Source organism: Leucopleurus acutus, assembly GCF_964270905.1.
Source record: "Leucopleurus acutus genome assembly, chromosome: 5".
In the NCBI taxonomy this organism is placed as follows: Eukaryota; Metazoa; Chordata; class Mammalia; order Artiodactyla; family Delphinidae; genus Leucopleurus; species Leucopleurus acutus.
The window spans coordinates 57160295-57184117 of NC_139147.1; positions in this window are offsets into that span (position 1 = coordinate 57160295).

Below are 23823 nucleotides of genomic sequence, written 5' to 3' on the forward strand. Positions count from 1 at the left end.
TGTTAAGGGCTATTTGATGGTACACTCCAGGAATATTCCATATTATAGTTAGGGTTTTAGGCAGAATGAGAACAGAGACATAGTGCTTATTTTCAAGTAGCTTGAAAGCCACTGTACGGAGTTTATCCTATGTACACTCAAGATGTAGAACCAGGTCCTACCGTGTAGCACAGGGGACTATATTCAATATCCTGCGATAAACTATAATGGAAAAGAATATTAAAAAATGTATATATATGTATAACTGAATCACTTTGCTGTAGAGCAGAAATTATGCAACATTGTAAAACAACTATACTTCAATAAAATAAATTTTAAAAAGATGTAGACCAGAGATAAGGTGAGGAAGTAATAAGAACACAAGAACACAGATTACAGGACAGTTAGCAAGGTGGGATGATTTACGTTGGTCAATATAGTCACCACTGAAAGTCTTCAAATATAGGCTAGATGACCTTGGCAATTTTAAAATATGACCCAAAAATCTATTGAGAGGTGGGTCATAACTCCTTCCCCTTGAATCTGGGCTTTGTGACTGCTTGACTAGTGGAATATGGAGAAAGTGATGCTATGGCAGTTTTTAGGCCCTGGCCCTTAAATCTCTTGTTACACTTGCTTTTGTAACTCAACTACCATGCGGTGCAGGAGCTGAAGCCATCTGTGGGGAGCACTATGCAGAGAAGAATTGACAGCTAGCAGCAACTTTTAAGCCTTGTAATTGAACCATCTTGGAAGTGGATCTTCCAGCCCCAATCTAGGTGCCCAAGAATCCCCTCGTATACTTTCCCCTAGTATCTCTGTCACCAAAAAAATCAAGTTTTCTTTATGATTTATTTCAGTCTTAACCATTATTTCATCTCAGGCTGCATCCTACACTAAGGCTGTCTCCTGTCATCTCCTAGGAGGTCTGAGGCAATTCCTAACATTTCTTTCTTGGATGAGCAGCACTTACTCAAAATGTCCTTCTCTCATGTGTTTCCTTGTTACTATTTAAACCTTGATGAAATTATGCTGTTTTTCTTTATTACTCTTAGTGTCTTCCAAGGCACTATCACATGCCTGTTATTTTCAGCTTTTCCATAACTCAATTTAAAAGTTCCCTTTTTTCATTTTATACCTCTTCCTTTTTTATAGAAAGAGCAGCAGAAAAAAAATAAAATGTAGTGGGAAACTGTAAAAAAAAAAAAAAAAAAAAAAAAGAGCAGGCCCTTGGCTTGCTTAACCAAAATCCAACCTGTCAAAAATTCCGTTCAGTACAAATATTGGCAGATCAAAATCCTACATCTCTCTTTACAATTACTACTGTTATAACATCTAAGGCTTTGCCTTAGAGAAAGGGAGATATTTCTTCTGATGGTTTTAATTTTCTTATAAAGAAACACTTCTTATTTAGAGGTAGCATGGTTATGGTACTGTAATTGGTAATTTATTCATTTAGAAAGCTAGTATGGTATTGTGGGAAGAAAATAGACTCTGATTCAGACAGAACTTGGTTTAATTCTAGCTTTTCCACTAACTAGCTATATTGTTTCTGGATTTCTGTTAAGTCTCTGTTGCCTCCTACATAAATTGTGGATAACATAATCACTTTGTCAGATAAATGAAAACTGATTGACGTAACGTATCTAAAGCTCCAAGTGCAGTTTTTAAGTCAGTTGATATTTTAACTATCACAATAAGCCTCTCACCCTTTGATAAAGCTGAGACAGTTTGATATGGAAAGTTATGAGAACATCATATGTGCTCAAAATAAAGTTATTAATTTCAGTATAGAATGTTGAGATGTGTAAGAGACGGGTAGAGAATGACAAAGATTAAGGAACTTCTCATTTTAACACTTTTATAAGGGAATTTTGGACTCCTGGAATTTTGTGTATAGAACAATGAGTGTTAGAAAATTACTGATATAAAGATTAGACTTATGGGATCTCTTAAAAGAAAAAATATGTGAAATGATGCAGAATACATTGAGAGATGATCTTGAGGGATGTGAAAATTAAATAGGTATAAAAGCAACAAAGCCAATCAACAAGAAAGATGCCACACAATTTAGAATAAGGAAGAAAAAAAGAGTAAGAAGGAGAAAGAATGAGTTTTGGTTTAAGGGAGACATTCTCGAGAAAAAATATTACTTGCAATGAAAAATATATTAACTTTCTTGTTTTGACAGAATTAAACATTTTGATTCATCTTTGACCAAAGAATAACTTGTTGTAGCTAATTAGCCAGTCCAATATCTATTAAATGAAATGTGGATTTAAATATTATTTTGAGTAACTTTGGAATTGGCTATTAATTCCAGAGTGTTTGTGAATTACTTTGAAATTAAGTTTTATTTTATAGGTATTACTTTGAGGAAGAGCAAACATTTTGCAAGAGCAAACACAGGTGGACTCATAACTCACATTTAATCTCACCCTTATTGTAATCACCTGTGAACAGCAGAAGCACCCACAGTGCCTCCTACATATATGTATACTGTCTTGCTTATAATTAATAAGTACCAGAATGAAGCACACTCATGAAAAATGAAGTACTAGCAAAATTATACCATCTGGTATAATGACTCAGTTCAATGGATGGGTAATGAACTGTGAAATATATAGTAAAACATACATTGATCATCTATAACAGATTATGATAGGAATAAAGATGTAAAATTTTGAGGACAAATATAAGAAACCTTTCAAAACACATCTTTATTATAAAATTAAAAACTTTATATTAAAGTTTTATACCTTCAGATGTTTTCTGATAGAAATTTGAACTAGAATTCATAAAATGGAATCAACAGCAGAAATTCATACTTTATCTTTAGTCTACATAGTGGGTGCAGGAGCTGATGAACATCACTTTAGTAGCTTGAAATGAGCCATAGAGGGAGTATTTACACCACAGACATTGGTAAAACACTACAAATGAGAACTTGTGCTTCCCTGGAGAGCCAGTTGTCAAATATTTACCAGCACTTGATTGGTTATGGAAATAATACTTTCTGTGCTTTAACTGATTAACATTTTCAGAGTTTCCTGTTGGGAAAATCCTTCAGCATGTATGTTAATTTTTAGGTGCTGTTTTATGAGTGATTGATTACTATTATTAATATTTTAATTAAAATATTAAAAAGAGACTGGCTTTTAAGAAAATCAGCGACAGTTTGTCCCATTTTCTTTCTCTCAAACTATCAGATGGGGAAATTAATATCTGAGAGACTTTTGGCAGAAGTGGCCCTAAATTTTATTTTCTAAAAAGTTCAACTTAAAAAAATAATAATTTCCACAGAAATCTTGTATTTAGAAGCATAACATTTTGTTCTAAAAACAAATGTTGACTATTCCTTTAATATAGGGAGCTGTTTTCATTAGGAAAATAGCATAAGGTAAAATTGTTTTGGTTGACATACATTTATATGTGTTAAAAATTTAAAAAGGAAACAATTACTGCTTCATATAAATTTTATTGATATTCTGGTACCTAAAAAGTAATTTTAATTTTAACTAAATGGTATTAACTGCATCTATTTATATAAGAACCAAAAAATATTTCCAAGAAGGAAGTAATGATCCAAAATCCTGTGTGTCCATGAGAAACATTTACTGTTAGCCTCAGTAGAATTCAACCACTTTTCTAGTTGCCAACTTAGCACTTAAAAAATCTAAGCAAATTTTCTTTTGACCTGGATTTTGGGAATTAACACCTGATTTGACTGATGGGTGGATTGATTGGCATCTGATTAAATACAAAAATTCAGAGAATGCATGTGGCCAAAGCAGCAATGACTTGTGTAGGAATGACACTTTGTCTGAAACTCTGTAATTTAGAGGATGGAAAAAGTTAAATTCTGTTTTTTTACCAATTTCCTCCTTACCCCGACTGCACCCATTCCTCAATAATGTGTTAACATCATCTGCTCTGCTATGCCATGATAGAAAACTTTCTGCTAGATTCTTCAGCAGCCTTCTTGAGTTCATGGCAGACATTGACAGACTCATGTGTTCGGCCCCTTTCTTCTCTCTTCCTTCTATCTCCTCTTCTGTAATTCAAGGTGCATATACATTATCTTAGGAATACATTGTTTCTTGATTCCTACTCAACCAGAACCATTAATTATAACTCCATTTATAGGTATGCTGTTGGTGGCAATTTTATGCTAAATATTCATTTAAAAGTTTTAAGGTATTTTTATAAGACTATAAGTTACTCCGATAAATCTATGAAGCCAAAGTCAGCATCTCTTACAAACTGGAGAAGAAGTTATGGACAAAATCACTAACTTAGAAAACAATATTGGTTCTATTGTAAAAATGAATCTTTAATATTTATTGCATATTGTCCTAAGTGTTTTATATGTTTAAATTAATCAGATTTTCATAACATCTCTATAGAGAAATTTTCAGTGGCATTCCTGAAATGAGGAATGATGAACTTGAGGCACAGAGAAGACAAATACTTGCTTTAGTTATTAAGCAGATGTGCGAGAATGCAAAACTAGGAATCTAGCTTTATAACTCATGCTCTTAACCACTATGTTATATAGTTTATCTCAAAAGGGCAGATTATCTCAATGAATTTTAGAGAAAGAACATTTCATAAGCACAAACTAAACAATCTAAACTGACATATTTTGATTAAAATATACTTCCTATGGCAGTTATTCAAGCTGAATCTGTGCTTTTGTAGCTCTTCTAGGGAGGCCAACCTGTTTTATTCTAATATGAGCTATAGTTATCCCAATATTCTGCTCTTACTTGGAAGCTGGACAAGTTACAGTCATAGCAAAAATCCTTAGTATGTCCAGAGAAACAGGTGCAAATGAGAGAAAAAGAAAAAAAGCCCAATGCAGTGCTAGATTCTAAGGAAAATTACTGCTTATTAGGCTTCCTTTTAGTGCTTCATATTCTTCAGTGAGAGACTATAGTACCCATTGTATTTTCTGTTGCTACTTATGGGGAATTAGATGTTTAGATAAGAGGCTGACCGAAGACTAGTTAGAAATCCATCTCTAAATTTTAATTTAAAGTTGGCAAAATAAAGAAGTTTCTTCCTTCTCCTCCCATAAATTAATATCCCCCAGTTCCTCACTTCCAACCTGTGACTGTTACCTGGTAATTCACAAAAACAGTAACTGAACCAGAATGTTTCCAGACTCGGAGACACAAAAAAAGGGATGAACAGTTGGGGACACCTGATAAGCAGGGAGTTTTGGAGAAACTTTACATTGATTAGAGTGACCTTATCACCTTATCCAAAAAGCCAGAAAACAAGCTTATAACCACACAGGCAGGAGAGAAGAGCATCTTTATTTCTGGAGAAATGAAAATGTCCTAGAGTAGAGCAAAATAAAATTTGAAGCATCCCAAGTACAAAATATATCTCACTGCCTGATTGATCACTCTGCAGTGAACTCTAGCAACTGATGAATTGTACCTATTCAGAAAGACCAGCAAATCAGCTTTTCAATGCCTCACTACTAAGTATAAATGTATAGCCAAGAAGAAACAGACATTTATGGGAAACCTCTAACAGAAGATTAGAGAGCAAAACCAATAAGCTTAAAGTGGAAACTTAAAAGAAACAGAGATAATGTAAGAAAAAACCCTCTACATAGGAAGCATAACTCATATTCTCAGTGAAATAAAAGAATGTATTTCAACCTTGAAATGAAAACATGATGTGAGAATTAAGGGACAGTTAGGCAACAATGAAAGCTTTTAGAAATTAGAAATGTGATGGCTAAAAAATAAAAGTTAGTAATAGGATTAGGAGATATGATTAAAGAAATTTCATAGGAAATAAGGAGATGAACAAACAAAGAAACAAAGAAAAGAAAACTGTGGATCAGTCCAGTGGGTCCAATATCTGACAAATAGGCATTCCAGGAAGAGAGGAGAAAATAGGACAAAAATGATCAAAAGCATTATGAGAAAATCAGATATATGTTTCCATTTGAAATGTCTTAATGAGAACACAATGAATAAACAAGATAGATATTGGGTAAAATTTCAGGATATACAGGATAAAACAAAGATCCTAAAAGCATCAAGGGAGAAAAAGAAGCACATAAAATGAAATAGGAATCGTAATAGGAATTGTAATGGAGTCAGACTTCTCAGTAGTTTCAGTAGCAATTTGAGATTATAGAGGACAGTGGAACAATACCTTGAAAGTTTTGTAAATAGAATTTGATAACAGGCCAACCCATGTGTGTACATGTAGAGTATAACATTTTAGGGGAGGAAAGGACTGAAAATATTTCTGTATCTTGCATACCTTCTCAGAAAGCTACCAGGGAATGGGTTCTGCCAAAGCAAATAAGAAGACCAAGAAAGAGGGAAAAATAGGATCCATGGTAAAGTACCTTAAACACAACAGAGAAGAGGAGAGAATTTCCAATATGTCATCTGTCTAGAGAATAAAGATCCAGATTGGTTCATGACAGAATATTCTTTGGGAGGGAGGTCTCTACAAAACCAATAGAATGAGTACCTTCAACATAGTTTGTTCATGTGGAAAATTATATGACTGTGGAATGACTTAGATATAGCATATGAAAATGTAAGCAATTATTAATTTAGGGAAAATAGAAAGGCACATGGGTAAAGAAATGTAATCACAGACATTACTTGGTTATAAGTTATAATTATATATACACTGATTATAATTTAAAACTACTACATTGAGAGAATGGGAGAGGAGAAGAGGTATGTAAGAGAGCTAAGGGTGCATATACCATAATAGGAAGTCAAAAGAGAAAAAATACTGATACATCAAAGGAGATCTTGGTTTCCAATCAGCAGTTTTTACTTGTCAGAAGTGATAAACCCTGTTTGGATCTTGCTAATAACATATTCAGTGTTTGTGCCTCCAATGGTGGAACAGATATGTTACTTCCTTCCCTTTCCTCCATGTTGATACCACCAGCCCTGAGCTGAACCTACTTCTTTTCTTTCAATAGACCCAGGTGAAAGGCTCATTTTGGGACCAGTGATGGGGCTGTCCTGTCAAATAGTACCTGCTTTTGACGATGCTATAGGCAGCAAGTGCCATACAAATTTCTCTGCCTTACAGTATGACAGATCTAGTCAAGGAGCTATAATAGTATGTAATAAACTTCAGTTATTTATTATGATTGCTGACACAAACTTCAGTAATAAAAGGAGCTTCAGTGGAGGGAAAGTAATTTCCAAATAGAATGAATGCTAGTTGAGGATGAAAAGAGAAATCTGAAGTGGTATATTTTGCATCACACTCAAGAACCACAGTAGTGCTCAGTAGTAGAGCAAGGAAAATAAATTGTGGATGCCACCAAGACCAGCAGGATAATAGATTGAGGATAAATACAAGAAGGAGGTATATGTGTTTTGAAGTGTCCTTAGTTGAAGGAGTCTAGGGAGCATCTGTCAGGATTAAATATTTTTAAGTCTTTTCCTAGAACGGTCATCATTACAATTACTATTATTGTTATTAGGCAAGGCTGAAACAGAAATGTTAATATTGTATGCTGAGAAATTCCTGGAATGGGAGCTGGAAAGCTAAGTTTGGCTCGATCACCAATCAATGAAAAATTTTTAGCTGATAAACTTGCTTCACTATGCCTTATTTTCCCCTCTTCAAATAATCGAGAGCACCATATAGAAGAAGGTGTTTGGAATCAACATTTAAATCACAGATCCATAAGCATCTAAGGTATATCAGTGATGAATGAGTATATAACTGTATTTAAAACTGTTCCTTAGTAATATCTTCCTTTGTAAAATAATTACAACAGAAATTATTTGTGATTCTCACTTAAAGCTATTCTTATCTATACTGAATAGCTTTCATTTCAAAACAGGTTCCCCAGAAGATTTATTAGTCAGAACTCAGTCCATTCTATTCCACTATATTGAAGGATTCCTGCCTCAAATCCATTTTTTGGAATAAAGGAAGATGGCAATAAAATATTTCAGGATTCAGCAAATCCCTTAAAATAATGATGAATAAAACAAGAAAAACCTTTAGATTATATATTATTGATGGTTTACCAAATATTAGCAATAATAAAACATTTAAAAATCTGTTTTTGTAAAAAATGAATCACATAATAAAGTCAGTGGAACTGAAGCCTTTATTAAAAATATTCTCTCAGGGCTTCCCTGGTGGCACAGTGGTTGAGAGTCTGCCTGCCGATGCAGGGGACACGGGTTCGTGCCCTGGTCCGGGAAGATCCCACATGCCGCGGAGCGGCTGGGCCCGTGAGCCATGGCCGCTGAGCCTGTGCGTCCGGAGCCTGTGCTCTGCACCGGGAGAGGCCACAACAGTGAGAAGCCCACGTACTGCAAAAAAAAAAAAAAAATTCCTCTCAGCATGACATTTCTAAGTTTGGTTGCTCTCATATTCCTCCTGTGGAGATTAACAGTCCCTAAAGCTTTAACAATTCTGCTTTTGTTCTTAATTATTTTAGACAATCTTAAAATCTTTAACTTTTTGGCCAAGGTCAGCCTTTTATGATTTTTTTCCCAATTCAGTTAAATTTACTGAAGTTCAATGAATATGTACATATATACATATACATTTAAGTATCCATATATATATATATATATATATAATAAATTTGTATATGTGTGTATTTAGAGACTGAGCAAGCATGTGTGTCTGGAAGGGAGGATTCATCCTGCAATGTAGTAGGAAATGTGATTCAAGTTATATTTGTTCATTAGTAATAATAACTCATTGTTTCGTCAGTTAATGTGTGGGAGGCATTCTACCAAGAACTTTACTTACATTATCTATTTGAGTTTTTATAACAAGGCTAGGGACTATGTATTTTTTTAAATATTTAAGCATGGAGTGGGAAGAATCTTATTCATGATCTCACTTAGCATTAAATGTCATAGGGGTTTTAAAGCCAGTCTGTCTGATCAAAAACTGACTTCTTTAGCACTTCGATATACTGCTTTATTCAAGGTGAAGCAGCAATAAAACAAGTGAATATGGAGTCTTTAAAAAAAATTTATGTCTATGAAAAAGGAAAATAGGAAAGGAAGTATCGTATATCTATTAAACATTGTTATTATAAGATTTGGACTACCTTCCTGAAAAACATCTGGATCATTTCCCACAAGGGAAGAATTTGTTATGAGGAATTAAAGTATAGCAATATTACAGTGACTTCCTTTGAATACAACAAATCAAAAAGCCTTGTGATGATACAACCAAATTAAATATGAAAAAGAAGAAAACAGGTTGACTCAATGCTACTGTCACTTATCTATGGCAGCCATGGCAATGCTGTTTTAGAATATAAAATGGAGTTTTTTGCTATATGGGGGAAATTCTTTGCTGTCTTTGTTGCATCTGCTTCAACTTACATTGCTTATTTCTTATCGCTATCATGATAAAGATTATAAAATATTTCAAAATCTTTAGCCATGTAAGTTCCTAGGTGAATTTAGGAAAGCTTTCCAATTGCCACTCATGCTGTAGCCTAAAAATATACACTTCGCTCTTAATGAGGAAATGTATCATTTTTCTATAGCTTCATAGATTGAAGGACAGCAACAGATAAAGACCTCAGGTGCCATTTTGGTCATCTTCCTTTCACTGTGATCATCATACAAAATCCTTCTGTGGCCCTAAAACTAACTTAGGTACTTAAAAATCAAAAAGTGGTGAAAGAATTATCAAGTAAAATGGAAACTAATAATAATTGGGACAGATGTTCTCAATTATATGTCTACCCTCAACCAGGAAAACTCTTATAGAAAAGGTTGAGAATGTGATACTTTTATGAGTAATTACTAATTTTAGATTAAACCTGAGACTTCCATTTATGAACATTATTGATGAGCTGGTATCAGATGAATTATTCTGCCAAAAACAATTAGAAAAGTTGAATAAAATGCAAAATACGTTTGAAGATATTGAAGACCTACCTGAACAAATAGGACTTGAAGAAGCCAGAGCTTTGAGTGTAGTGTTACGAGTTGAATGGTGCCCCCCCATTCATATTTAAAAATCTTAACCCTCAGTGCCTCAGAATATGACCTTATTTGGGCATAAGGTCATTGCAGTTGTAATTAAGTTAGGAGGAGTTCATATTGGAGTAGGTGGGCCCCTAATCCAATATAACTGGTGTCCTTCTGGAAAAGGGGAAACTTGGGGACAGATGCACACAAAGAGGATGACTTGTGAAAATGAAGGCAGAGATTAGGGTGATACATTTACACGCCAGGAACATCAAAGATTTCCAGCAGACAATAAGAAGTTAAGAGAGAGGTCTGGAGTGAATCCTTTCCTCACAGTTCTCAGAACGAAGCAACCCTGCCAGCACCTTGATTTTGGACTACTAGTCTCCAAAATTGTAAGACAATAAATTTCTGTCTTTTAGGCCACCCAATTTGTGGCACTTTGTTACAGAAGTCCTAACAAACTAATGCAAGTAGGGAAATACATTGAGGTATCATGTTTTGCCTCAAAGCATTTTCTGATAAATAAATACTGTAAAGCCAAAAAGGTAAATAAAAAGCTAAGCAGAAAACAGAAAATAGGAGATTGGAAAACTGAGCCAAGTGTTTGATACATTCATGTGACTAGGGAGACAAACTTTGGTATTCAGGTCTTCCAAATGAGCCAAGCTTGATGGGCCAAAATTCAGGAGAGAAAGGAAAATCATTGATCTTACCTAATGCTTTTCCTTCAAAGGCAGTTTGAGATTTGTAAATGGGGCAAGAGAAAAGAAGAAAGAGGCAGCACAGTTGCTAGAATCCAAGCAGGACTATTGACAATCTTACAGTGCTGGAGAGATCTAAAAAATGGAGTTTAGGATCCTCAGTGGAGAAGTACTGTGGAAACCGCACCGAATTTTCAATTAGAGATGTAGCACAGAAATAAGTTGAACAGGAAATAGAAAAGTCCTCAAGTTTCATATTAGCTCAATTCCAGATGAAAATTACTGTGATTTCCCCTATTTTAATTATCTGTCAAAAATAAAAGTACATCCTCTTTGGAAGTTCAATTCCTTACAGCCAGAATTATAAACACTGTTTTCTAATATACCAAAGAAACAACTTCCCATAGTTTTATGAGAAGAAATTTATAAATGTTTTTTTTCCCCCAGAAGTCAAGTTCTCTTTAGGAAATTAAGGCAACTATGATATACAACAAGTTAGATATCAAGGAAGCATATATATAATTTTCTTCTTATTCTAAAAACGATATTTTTTAGTGGTCTAAAGGATATTTTTTAGTGCTCTAAAATACCTTTGTAATATTATAAATTGGGACATTAATACTAACTTTATTGAAATATAATTCACGTTTTAATCTTCTCTTCTTGTTGCTGATTATTTGAATTTTACCTCATCTTTCTTTTATTTCATCTTTCCCCAAGAGAAAAAAATAAAGCAAACAATATTATTTGATAAAGAAAAGATAAAGATAAAACAATCTGCCTAAATTCTTCCAGGTTTATTTGGGAAACATGAAATAAACTTATCAAATACTAAAGTTTATAATTTCAACTTTATAAAAGAAATTTTTCAGAGACAACACATATATGTGTTTTGTTATATAAGTATAGGACCATTTTATTTTATAAAGAATAGAGTGAGGTACATTTGTTTAAATTATACTTTTCTTTTTCAAGCATTTCTTTAGCTATATCTCTATTGAGATCTATCAGAAACATTAGATACTCAGTACATACATGCCAAATTAATGAATGGATGAATGACATTACACTGTAATATTTGTCAAGGTTCAGAATAATTAATGGTATTGGAAACCATCTTTTAAAAGGGAAAGAGGAGGGCTTCCCTGGTGGTGCAGTGGTTGAGAGTCCACCTGCCAATGCAGGGGACACGGGTTCGTGCCCGGTCCGGGAGGATCCCACATGCTGCGGAGCGGCTGGGCCCGTGAGCCATGGCCGCTGAGCCTGCGCGACCGGAGCCTGTGCTCCGCAATGGGAGAGGCCACAACAGTGAGAGGCCCGCGTACCGCAAAAATAAATAAATAAATAAATAAAAGGGAAAGAGGAGAAAATCCCTACCTAAAGAAAGTAAGAAGGAAATGGCAAGTTTCCAAGAAAATGCATTTTAATTCCATCTTAGGCCTGAATTAAGACAAAAGCTGCCTGCTGTCTCGAAAAGTCACTTGTAGATTATAGCAACCAGAATTTATTTGTTAGTCTGGGCATTCTGAACAGGACTATTGGTTAACATTTTGCACCCTATGCTTTGTTCCCCCTGTTTACCCTCGTGTCCATTTCTCTCAAAGAGTGCCATTCCTGTCAGCAGCTTCACGAAACCTGGAACTGACCACTTAAACAACCCATTCATCAATGACCAAACCAAAATGCACGTCCATCAGGAAGCTCTTCTTGATCTTCCCAACTACAACTGACCTCTCCTTCATCTGAATATTCCTGGCACTTTGTTCCTCTATCGAGCTGCTGAATCCATTGCCATTTCCTCCACTTCCCTTTCTAGTTGTGATCTCAGAGAGACAGCAGTGAGCGGTCCTGAAGAGAGATCTTAGTTCCCTGCCTAGGAATTAGACCTGGGTAGCCTGGATGAAAACCAGGAATCCTAACCACTAGATCCCCAGGGGCTAGAGGATACAAGCAAAGTGGCCCTGGCTCTTTACCCCGTTTGAAATCAAGAATATTTCAAGGAGGCAAAAACTGTAAAAACAGGTACAAAATTTATTATGAGAGACACAGCATAACATGTGAGAGAGCACACAGAGAAACAGTTGATTTATTTAAGTCAGAAGCTAGGTAGAAACACACAACCAGAGAGAAAGGGTATGGGTGTCCCTTCTAATGAAGAGGAGTGTGGGCGTCCTGAATGAGGAGCACAGTAAAGAGGTGATTTAAATCACTTATATAGGACAGTCCTTCTGGGTCTTTGTCTACATTTGGCCAGTTGTCTTATTTCTTTTTTTTACACCTGAATAGTCCCAGGACCCTCCCCAAGATGTGTGCGCAACTTTTCTGCTAAGATGGATCCCACCCCAGCAGCCTGTGGGTGCATGTCCACACTTCTTATGCGGTGGTGCCCCCCCTCCCTTTTTTTGACCCCCAATGAGACTTTCTGTGCATGTGCAGACAAGGAAGTTTTCCTTGACCTCAGGAGTGGCCACCATATCTCTTTACTTCAGCAGAGCTCAGCTTCTGCCACTAGCTTTGTCCTTGGAGTGTCTGGATGAGAACAAAGCTTCAGTTTTACTCCAGCTGACAAACACTAGCTGTCCAGCCCAGGGACCCATCTATCTCCTACCTCAGTTCAACCTTAAAAAGGACCACTGCTTCAGAAGAAATATCACTCTTTGGTATCTAACTTGTAATATTGCAGAGTTAGAGAGGAAAGAATTTTGCTAGTGAAGAATATTTTAGTATTCTTAATTTAATTCTAAAACTATTTTTAGAGCAGTGCATACAAAGCTAGAAATGGAGAATTGCAAGGACAGGGATATGCATTTGCTTTTCATTGGAAAGTTAATCAATTTGTTAATTTAGTGCAAGAGCCTCAAGAGTTCAAAAGTGTGAACAAGATAAAAATTATGAGAAGAAGAGATATATACAAAGAATAAGAGAAATTTGGGAGGTTGTGGGAATGGTGGTGAAGGTAGTGATGTAGTAGGTCATTCAAGAAAGAGAGTAACTACATTCATGGAGTGGTAAGTGTGTGATTAATAAGAGAAGGCTGAGTATTCAAAATATATCCAAGTTGAGTCTTTTGTGGTCTAGCCCTTTCTTTTCTACATTCAGTATATTGATAATTTCTAAAGGCAGAGGCAACTAAGAAAAGCAGATGTTAGAATAGAATGGCAAAACAGAATAATACAACTCTTAAGAGGAAAAATAAAAAGGGAGAAATATTACTGTTTCATAAGAAGTCTTCTCAAACTTTAATCTATTTAGTTTTTAGTTCTTTGTTCTGTCAGTTATTTTTATGGATCAGGAAAAAGCTGAGCAAAGAAGCATGGAAACAAGATCAAAGCTTCTCATTTTAAAGTCAGGAAAATAGACAGCTGATTTTGACCCAAATCCTAGCAGACGCTGCACAGGAGCAGGACTTTATCCCTCAGGGAGCAAAGGTCTTGCTCTGAGTCTGAAGGTCTAAAAAATTCATCCTATATGATGGACAATGAATATGGCTTCATCCTTCTCCCAGAAATTCAGGACACATCCGTGCTATTTTTAATATAAATTAGATTAATCAGAGATTCATTTATTCCAAGTAAACTGTTCTGAGGCCCTGTGAAGGAGCAACTGCCTGGGGATCTGAAGGTCTTCAGTTCAAATCCCAGCAGAGGGAAATCTGTTTCCTTTTAAACAGTGAAAAGTGTTCCTTTCTAGGAAAAAAAAAAAAAAAAAACAAGAGCAGAATTCTCAGTCTCCATCATTACAAGGTATGGACTGGTATTTGAATATTTTCAGTTTTTTCCACTCTCAAGTAAATTTTAATAAATGGTTCTGGAAGTAACAACTATTATAAAGAATTATAAAGAAGAGCACAGAAGCATAGCTAAAAACAAAATTCAAAACAAAACAAGAAACATAAAGACAGACAAAACTTGACAGAAATTAAAAATATACAATATATGGGATTTGTTTAAGGGGGCTTCTCCTGTTTTTACTCCCTACCTCTACTGCCATGCACATGTTAATATATAAATTGTTTTGTACTTTTAAGATGCCTGTGTGGGAAGAATGATTCTCTAAGGTAAGCACCTTGGCCCTTTCATACATGCCTTCCTGCTCCATCATTTTCAGTCTACCATAAGTCCATCCCTGCCTGACTTCCCAATCAGGAAACTCGGAAGACATGTTGAAATGCTCAGTGAGAACCTAGCTCTTGAACCTGGTGTTTACAGATCATACACTGCTGTGTAAACCTGTCTGCTCCAGTGCTCATCTTTCCTCTGAGGGAACTTAAGACCTGTCCCTTTGTTTCTCCTTCCCTAGGCTCTGGGCCACCCATCACCTGGTACCATGAAATGAAACATCAGAAATCACTTGCTTCATTCAGGCTTCCTACTGATTTTGTTTTAGAGATGGGGGTACAGTTGTCTCTGAGTCATTAAGTAAGAATGTTAAGGGTATGTGTGTCTGCCCTCCCAAAGCATGTTCCAGTGATGACAGAAAATCAGGAGGGCCAAGCCCAGAAGTTAGTTTTCAAAGTCTAGCAGGTTGTTATTGGAACAAAGTCTCTCATTCCACCAAAAAAACTGGTAATCATAGCAGTTAAAGGGGGTTTTCACAGCTTTGAGAGTGCAGAGCCCATTTTCAGAGGAAACAAAAAGAAATAACAAAACTGAGTCCCAGTTTGTGCTCTCAGTCAGATTGCCACAGCCAGGGTGTCACCAGGGCTACTTTCAAAAGGTTTACAAAGAGTATTTAGAACACCTTTGCATGTGCCTCTTGCTGTGTTTCAGGGGAAACAGTCATTTCCAATTGAACCCATAAAGTACCTGTCAAAACCTGATTTTCTGTAGAACGTTGATAAACACTGGAGCACAAATGCAGCAACGAATATTCTACCAACATATCCATATGTGAACTACTTTGGAATTATTCTTGTTCAGCGCTAAAAATGTTTCCGTTGGAAAAGAGCATACAATGAAATGGGCTGAGTCTCACATTCTTAGTGAGAAGTATAAAGCATGATGAGCTTATGGGGATGAGAAAGTGATAAGGCACTATGGTCGAGTGTCATTTGTGATGAAGAAAAGTGCCCTTGGCCTTTCATTATCTTTTCTTCAACCATGGTTAGGAATTCTGATGGATGTTGGGTACATGGACTTTTTCTTCAGTTCAAGAGAAAAAAAGCAACAAGTATAAACAAACTGGCAAAAAAAAAATCAAGGAAATAAAATAGCAATGGGACTTAGAAAGTTGCTTGCCACTACTACTTAGCATAGAGGCCAATGGTGGCTCACAGGTCACGATGATATTTGCAACCAAAAATTTCAGCTATGTGTCCCCATGTCTTGAGCCATGTTGTTCCTTTTCCCAAAGTGTTTTATCTCTCCACCTGTGACATCCATGGGCATGCACTTCTCAGATCTCCCTTGAAGAGAGAACTTGAGGTTCTCTCTGACTGTCACCCCTTTGGGAACCAGCACAACACTCACCAAGCCATACTCTTCTTGGGCTGCTCCCAACCAGTGCCTGATTGCAGCTTCCTGTAATGAACAGTCTTTGCTCTGAACCTTCCCTTTCAACCTGACTGAGACTTTCTCAGGGCTTCACTGCAATTTGTAGCTCTTCCTACTCAATCCTCTGATGTACCCTCTCTCCTTTCATAGGTATCTTCTCTGAATCACTTTCTAGAGCTTCTTTCTACCTACTCTTGCTACCTTTCCCTCTATCCTTCATAGGCATTCGCCCAATAAATCTCTCGCACATTTAATTCCCTCTTGATGTTGCTTCTCAGAGTAGCACACACTCTATAACAGATCGCGTTACTCATGAAAAGTCAAGGCCAAGCTCAAATGCCACTACTACCTTCATGAACTTTCTTTTAATCCTTCTAATTGGTTCTAATATCTTATTCCTTGAAACCCTTCCCACAAGAAAAATTTATATTTTTTTATGTGTTATAAAACTATCTTAATTTATCCATTGCTTTATTTCTCTGATTAGAAGATAGACCCTGTTGTGCCACTTTAAAAATATTTATTCTTTCACACTGTTTACCACACTACCTGACATATAGGAGGCATTCATCACCTCTTTGTTCAATTTAATCAAATGGATTTTTATCTTACTTAATATGGTGCTTACACTACTGGAAAGTAACTTGGACGGCCTGCTGGTTTTCTTCAATGCACATCATTTTCAATAGGCAAACTCTCTCCCTTTATTACTTCTGTGGTATCTTCTTAATGTCCCAACTTAATTGTTTTTCAGTAAGGATTAGAAGATTCAGAATTATTTTTTACAATATGTCCACTCATCCTTCTATGTGCTTGGTCCTGTGCTAGGTAAAAACACCAAGATGAAAAAGACATGGTCCCTATCTTCAAATAGCTTAGAGTATAGTAGTAAAGACTAGTATGCAAAGAAATATGATAATAAAAAACTTGAAGTTTCATGACATGTCTGTAAAAAAATCAGCAGTTGCATAAATAGGGGATGGCCAATCCTACATGTGAAATCAGGGAAGTCTTCATAGATCTGATAATATTTTACATGAGTCTTAGAAAATCTGTGGGAACTCATAGAAAAGAGGAGCATTGTGCAGTGAATGCTGTGAATCGCCCCCTCTCCTCATACCCCCTTGAATAAGGCAGGACTTGCTCCCCCCACTGCTAAGAGTTCTGCAAGATGGCCCTCAGCTGACAGTCCTGTTTGCAATGACCTCCAGTTAAAAACATAAAGAACAAACAAAAACTGCCTTGCTTAAGGTTGTGTCTCCTGTAGGGATAACCTAGAGCGGACAGCTGTTCAGTGTGTGGGTTTAAAAGCCTAGACTTCTCACCCTTAGCTCGGGACAACTAAGAAGATCCGTTCCAACTAAAGAAATCCCTGTGGGGGTGGCTGACAACTTTGCTGGGACTGAATCACACACTATTTCCCTCTTCCCACTCCTTCCTTCCATAGGTTTTAAAACCAAGAAGAATCCTGCATGCTAATTGCATCTCAGAATCTGCTTTTCAGAGAACCCAAACTACAACAAGTACATTCAGTCCAGGCAGGGGCAAGCAAGGAAAGCTGAAAGCATGGTTATAAAATGGTAGTTTGGAGTACCACAATATTCTGGAAATGGCCCCCCAGCTCCCTGCATGTTTTTATATATATATATATATTTTTTTGCTTTGTTTTTAACTTTTTTTCTGATATAATAAACACATATACAGAAAAGTGTCTTTATCAGCATTAAAATCTTTTCCTTTTCATATGTATTTTTCCCTACTGTTATGTGGCAAGGAATATTCTAGGAAGGTCCTGCGAATCATCTAGTATTTTGTATTGTCCATTACTACTTTCACATTCTGTGAATGGAACATTTGAGTAAGGAGGAAATGATGCAGCAAAACTTCTTCCTTTGATTTTAGTAACATCCCAATAGAACTAAATACATAATTGCTCCATTGGTTTTTATTCTCTCAATGATTCATTTAAAAAAAACAAAAAAAGATCCCTGTAATGCAAACAATTAAACTGAATTAGAGTTGTCCAGCTAGACACATGCTCATAGATCAGCTCAGCCCACCAACCTCATGAAACTATAACCTCAGAGAAGAGAATTCCCCTACTTGGAAAACTACTATAGTGTGTTCATCTGTACTTTGTACCTCATCACTCATTTTAGTAAAAATACAACTCTAGGAAGACCACACATCAAAAGTTGCAGCAGTCCAACTTGGGGCAATGCTGACATAAAATTCCTGAGTGGAAGAGGCACATGGATCACAGGACAATATAACGTAACATACTTTTTTTTTTATCCCTCCTGTGTTATAATGTCTTATGCTAACATCATTATTTGAAGTTGCACCTATTGAAACAGGAAGAGCATTGCTTTTCAAAGCAAGGTGAAAATTGAGCAAGTGATTATACTGAAAGCTGGTGGGAGGCTAATTTTGGCTGAAACAGGAGAAATAGGAGAGTCAGTCACTTTATTGGACTCTGAAAGTCACAAAGATGTCCTCAAATAACCATATATTTTTATTTCCTTAAAAAAAAGCCTCAATTTATTATTTTTAATTACTACAACTATTTGAAGGTGATGAAGTACAATAAATAAAAAATACATTCAATGCATTTTCTGAAAACCAGTGAGGTCAGCAAAATATTTTTTCAGGGAAATTACATATATGAGTAATTTCTATACCTATCTTTGTTATCATTATGAGTCCTAGGTTATAAGAACTGAGACCTATAGCCTATCACTGTCTGAATATTTCCTAAAAGTACTATTTTTCAATTTCAGAAAATATAACCAGATACACCCCCAGATTTACATATGTAAAATAACATATCCTTAGGGAAATTCTCTAGTATATTTCCCCTCTCATCCTTTTTGCTTCTTTTAAGAAAAAAAATTTCCTCTCTGAATTCTATAGAAGTTTTTTGGCTAGTTTTTTTACTCAAAAGTAGATTTCAATCTACTATTAGAATTTTTCCCCTTGAAATCCATTCTTTTTTTTTTTTAACAGCTTTACTGGAGTATAATTGCTTTACATTGTTGTTAGTTTCTGCTGTATAACAAAGTGAATCAGCTATACATATACGTATATTAATTGTAGGTTATCTTTTTGTTCCCATTTTTCTTTTTTGTCTTCCTCTCAACTATATTTATATATCTTTAAATCAGCAACATCCTTGAATTGTGTTCATTTCCTACAGTTGGGATTTGATTCTTGAAAATCAAACTGATTGCAGGCTCAGCCCTGGAGATGTATTCTGGCATCATCATTTTACATAATGTTAGAGAAATGTGGGAGAGAAAGATGCATTTTGGGGGTGGTATGTACACAAGATGCAAATGAAGGAGATCTAGGCAAAGCAAAACAGGGTGATTCTAATTTAGCGCTCCAATTAGTTTTGCAGATAGCTAGACACTTGTCTCTCATTTTCAATCACTCCTCTGTTTGTAGAGCACTTTGATGGGCTGTCTTGATAGCAAAATTATAGGCAATTAAATTTAGAGGGCTAATTTTTCCAATGATTTCAACTTCAGAAAAATAAAATGGGAGATCACTTAAATATATCTTATAAAATGAAACAGTATTGTTTCAATGGATCAAAAGCTTTGTCTGTTAGAGAGTAAAAGGGCCAGCCTCCGGCATCAATCACATTTTTCTTGAGAAACAGAACTTTTCAGCTCTTGAGGCTTCATCACAGAAAAATGATTCCACCTCTCTGCTGTAATGCTTGCTTCAAGATGTGAGGATGGAGAGGTATTTGGCAGCAGCTGTTAACCCACCTGCAGAGAAAACTTCTGTCTCATTTCATCTATTGAATTGTTCACACGATCTAGACTAGTGTTTGGTTGTTCACAATTAAAGAGCGCCTGGCCTTCAGAGACTGTTCCAAAAAATACTGTCAGAGAGCCTGCAGGGTCTGAATGTTAAGCTGTTCTTCCTGATTAAATACTATCTCACCATATACAAGATGCTCTTCCAAGAACATTCAGTTGGCTAACGGAGGCAAAGTTAAAAGCTCGAGTTAAGAAAACTTGGCCATCTTCCCACACGTGTCTCTGTAGTGGCAGCCCTAAATCCTGTATTTATTTGCATTTCATTGTCTATACATTTTCCAGTGCTGGGAAACCAGCACTGCGGCATTTGAGGCGTACATCTAAATCTGTACTTTCATGGGTTTCATCTGGCCTAAGGAATGTGGATCATAATACCTGCTTATACTAAAATGTTTTGGAAAGAGGCTCTTTTATCCTAGGAATTAATTGCATCTCCTTAGAATGCATGGATGCCAATAACATATTCTGGCTTTTACACCAGAAAGTAATATGATTGAAATGACTGAAAGTAAAGCATATTAGAGAACAGCACATGTTTGAAAACTGAAATATAGCAATACCAGCACAAATCAATGTCTGGGTGGCCATAGTAGCCAATACTATGACTTACAATTATTTAAATTATAAGGGAGAGGAAATAGGTTTTTAATCATAAAGGAATTCATTTAAATAAGCTTTTTAAGGGAGGGCTTAAAGTGAAGACATCTTAGAAATTCCAAGTTAAGTTTCCTGGCAGATACCCTGGTTAGAATCATGAGTAATTTTACTCTAAGAGACATAAGAAAATCTTAATACTAGGTTTCCTAGTTATTTTAGTGGAAGTTGGATTTTTAAGGGGGTTGAAGTGCATTTTTGACATTTAGTACCTATTACAGTTCTCTATAAAAGAATATAATTCTCTTGTGTCAGGATGGTAAAGATTACACTGTTTGCTTGAGAGGCACCTGTTTAGCCTCTTAGGTAAATATAGTATAAGAAAAACTTGGATTTGTACACATCCAGTTATGTTTGTAACCATTCATTTCAGCCTGGGAAAGGTATATTTTCATGATTTTATGTTTAAAGCATGCATAAAAGGGACAAATTATTGATAAAATAAAAACATGCAGTATTAGAAATGTGACTTAAGAATAAGCAAGGAAACAGAAATACAACCAGTAATAGCCTTGAATTTAAGTACTCAATAAGCATTCACATTCCAACAACACAGAGAGATTGAGTTAACAAAAATCACAATGAAATAAAATAAGGGTAAAAATACAAATTGAAATGTAATATAACCACAACACTAGTCCTCCATGATTTTAAGCTACAAAATGAACTTTGCCACCGGATTCATCATTTAAATGTGGCAGATGTGGGAAAAATGGGTTATTTTGCCAGGCAGAGGATGTTTGAACCTCTTCTTGTTTAATATACTAAAGGCACATGATCTTGACTTATTGATTCCTTTGTTACATATAATATGATTTGAAATTGTGTCAGTCCTGACAAATGCTCAATGCATTGAAAATATTAAAACTAATAGGATGAATGTATGGGGAGTAAATTATTCTTTTCTCTTAGTTGTATGGACATGGACAGGCCATTTTACAGCTTTCTATCTTGCTTTTCTCATCTGCATTTAGTAATAGTTGGATTTAGCTGATTGCCAGGGTTCTTTCCAACCCTAAAAATTTATCACTCAGTAAGTTCACATTACTTTTTCAGGGAGTTCACAAATATGTCATTCTGATTAGTAATTTACAAAATAATATATATGCTGATATATTATCTTTTTTTACAAAGTGGAAGGTATATCCTATGTGATGGAATTAGCAACAATAGTCAAATGGTCATGTACATGACAATGTGCAAGTTCTGTCAATTGCTTAAACCACTGCTTTGGGAAGGATGGGACAGAAGTAAAGGGACAGAAACCCTAGGGGTTAATGCAGCCTAACTCAAAATATAAGCTGGAACCACAAAAGCTCAGTCTCAACCCTGATTCTTCTATTTAGTAACCTGTGACCTTAGGCAAGTTATATAACCCATCTGTGCTTGAGTTTCCTTATCTGTTCAATGGGCCAGTAGTAGTTCCTATTTTTACTCGGTTGATGTGCAGAATAAAAAACTTTCCAAATAAAATGCATTTAAAACAGCATCTGTCATATAATAGGGCAGTCAATTAGTATTAGCAACAATATTATTATTATTTATTATTGTTTAGAATCTACTTCTGTACTTATTCATGTGTCTCTAGTAGCAACTCAGTGAGGTAATTTTTACTATCCACATTATGTAGATAAAGAAACTGAGAACTTATATGTGGAATCTAAAATATGACACAAATGAACCTATCTATGAAACAGAAGCAAAATCAGGGACATAGAGGATAGACTGGTGGTTGCCAAGGGGGAGGCGGGTGGGAGAGGGTAGGACTGGGGAGTTTGGGATTAGCAGAAGCAAAGTGGTATATATAGAAAGGATAAACAACAAGACAACAAGGTCCTACTATAGCACAGGAACTATATTCAATATCGTGTGATAAACTATAATGGAAAATAATATGAAAAAGAATGTGTGTGTGTGTCTGTGTGTGTGTGTGTGTGTGTATATATATATATATATATATATATAAAGCTGAGTCACTTTGCTGTACAGCAGTAATTAACATTGTAATTCAACTTTACTTCAATAGACAATTAAAAAAAAAACAGAAAGTGAGAATCAGATACCTTATGTAACTTACCCAAAGGTTACACAAATTGTAAGTGGCAGAGTGAAGGTTTAAACCCAGTCCTTTTTGGCTCAAATCTTCTTTTCCCTCCATCAAGTGGAACATACTGCCTGCCATATTTTCTCTAGTTATCCTACCTGCCTATCACCCTTCCCCCTCCTCTAATCTGTGTAGAATTTTCCTCCAGTAGTTGTGCTGCTAATTATTTAAACCTGTGGACTTTCCTTCATGAATTTGAAATTTGAATCTTTATAAGAGACTTAAAGATTATTCTTTCCTCCGGACATTTGACCCTGAATCTTCAAGACCTTCTTTCTGGAGTCCACAGCCTCTCGAAATCATGGCAGCACATAAGATCTTCACAAAATCCTTGATATCTCAACATGTTTGACTTATTTAGATTCAGTAATTAAGTAGCTAGTTAACAGTATTAAATAGTGTTATGTGGGAACACATTTTTATCAGCAATTCCTCTGAGATGATTGCATTAAGCAAATAATAGTCTAACACTATGACTATCTATAAAACTAAAGGAAAAGAATTTAATAATGTGTACCCCACATCAAGCCTCATTAACCTATTTACAGTGTAATTATACATTGTATCCTAAAAGATACACTTCTAACCGTAAGTATAAAAGGGATGCAGTATCATGAGAAATTAGATCTTCTAGTTATGAAGAAAAAGAAGAATCAAGGCTGGAAAAGGAAAATGATTGATATTATGCAATTAAGGGTCAGTATTGGAAATAAAAGAAAGAAGCATGTTAGATATTTAGGTATTGAGTCTTTTCAATTAAAAACATTAAACAAATTCCTTGCTCTTCATGACTAGTTCCAAAAAGTCAAACAGAACCTATTTTAGCTTTAACTGATTTCTAAGCTTCTTTTATTCCCGCCCACATTAACCAATATTTTCAAGCTGAAACATTTGCAAGTGAGAAATGTAGAGTCATATTTCATCCTTCAGCTTTTTCCCTTATTTACACCCCACCCCCATCAAATCCCCCAGAAACTCCTATTTTTCGTCTCATACACTCTTCTTCATCCCCATTGCTTATACTCTCCTCCAAGCTACCATTTTATTTCCTTTGGATATTCTAATGTTTTCCTAAATGTTTTTTTTAGTCTC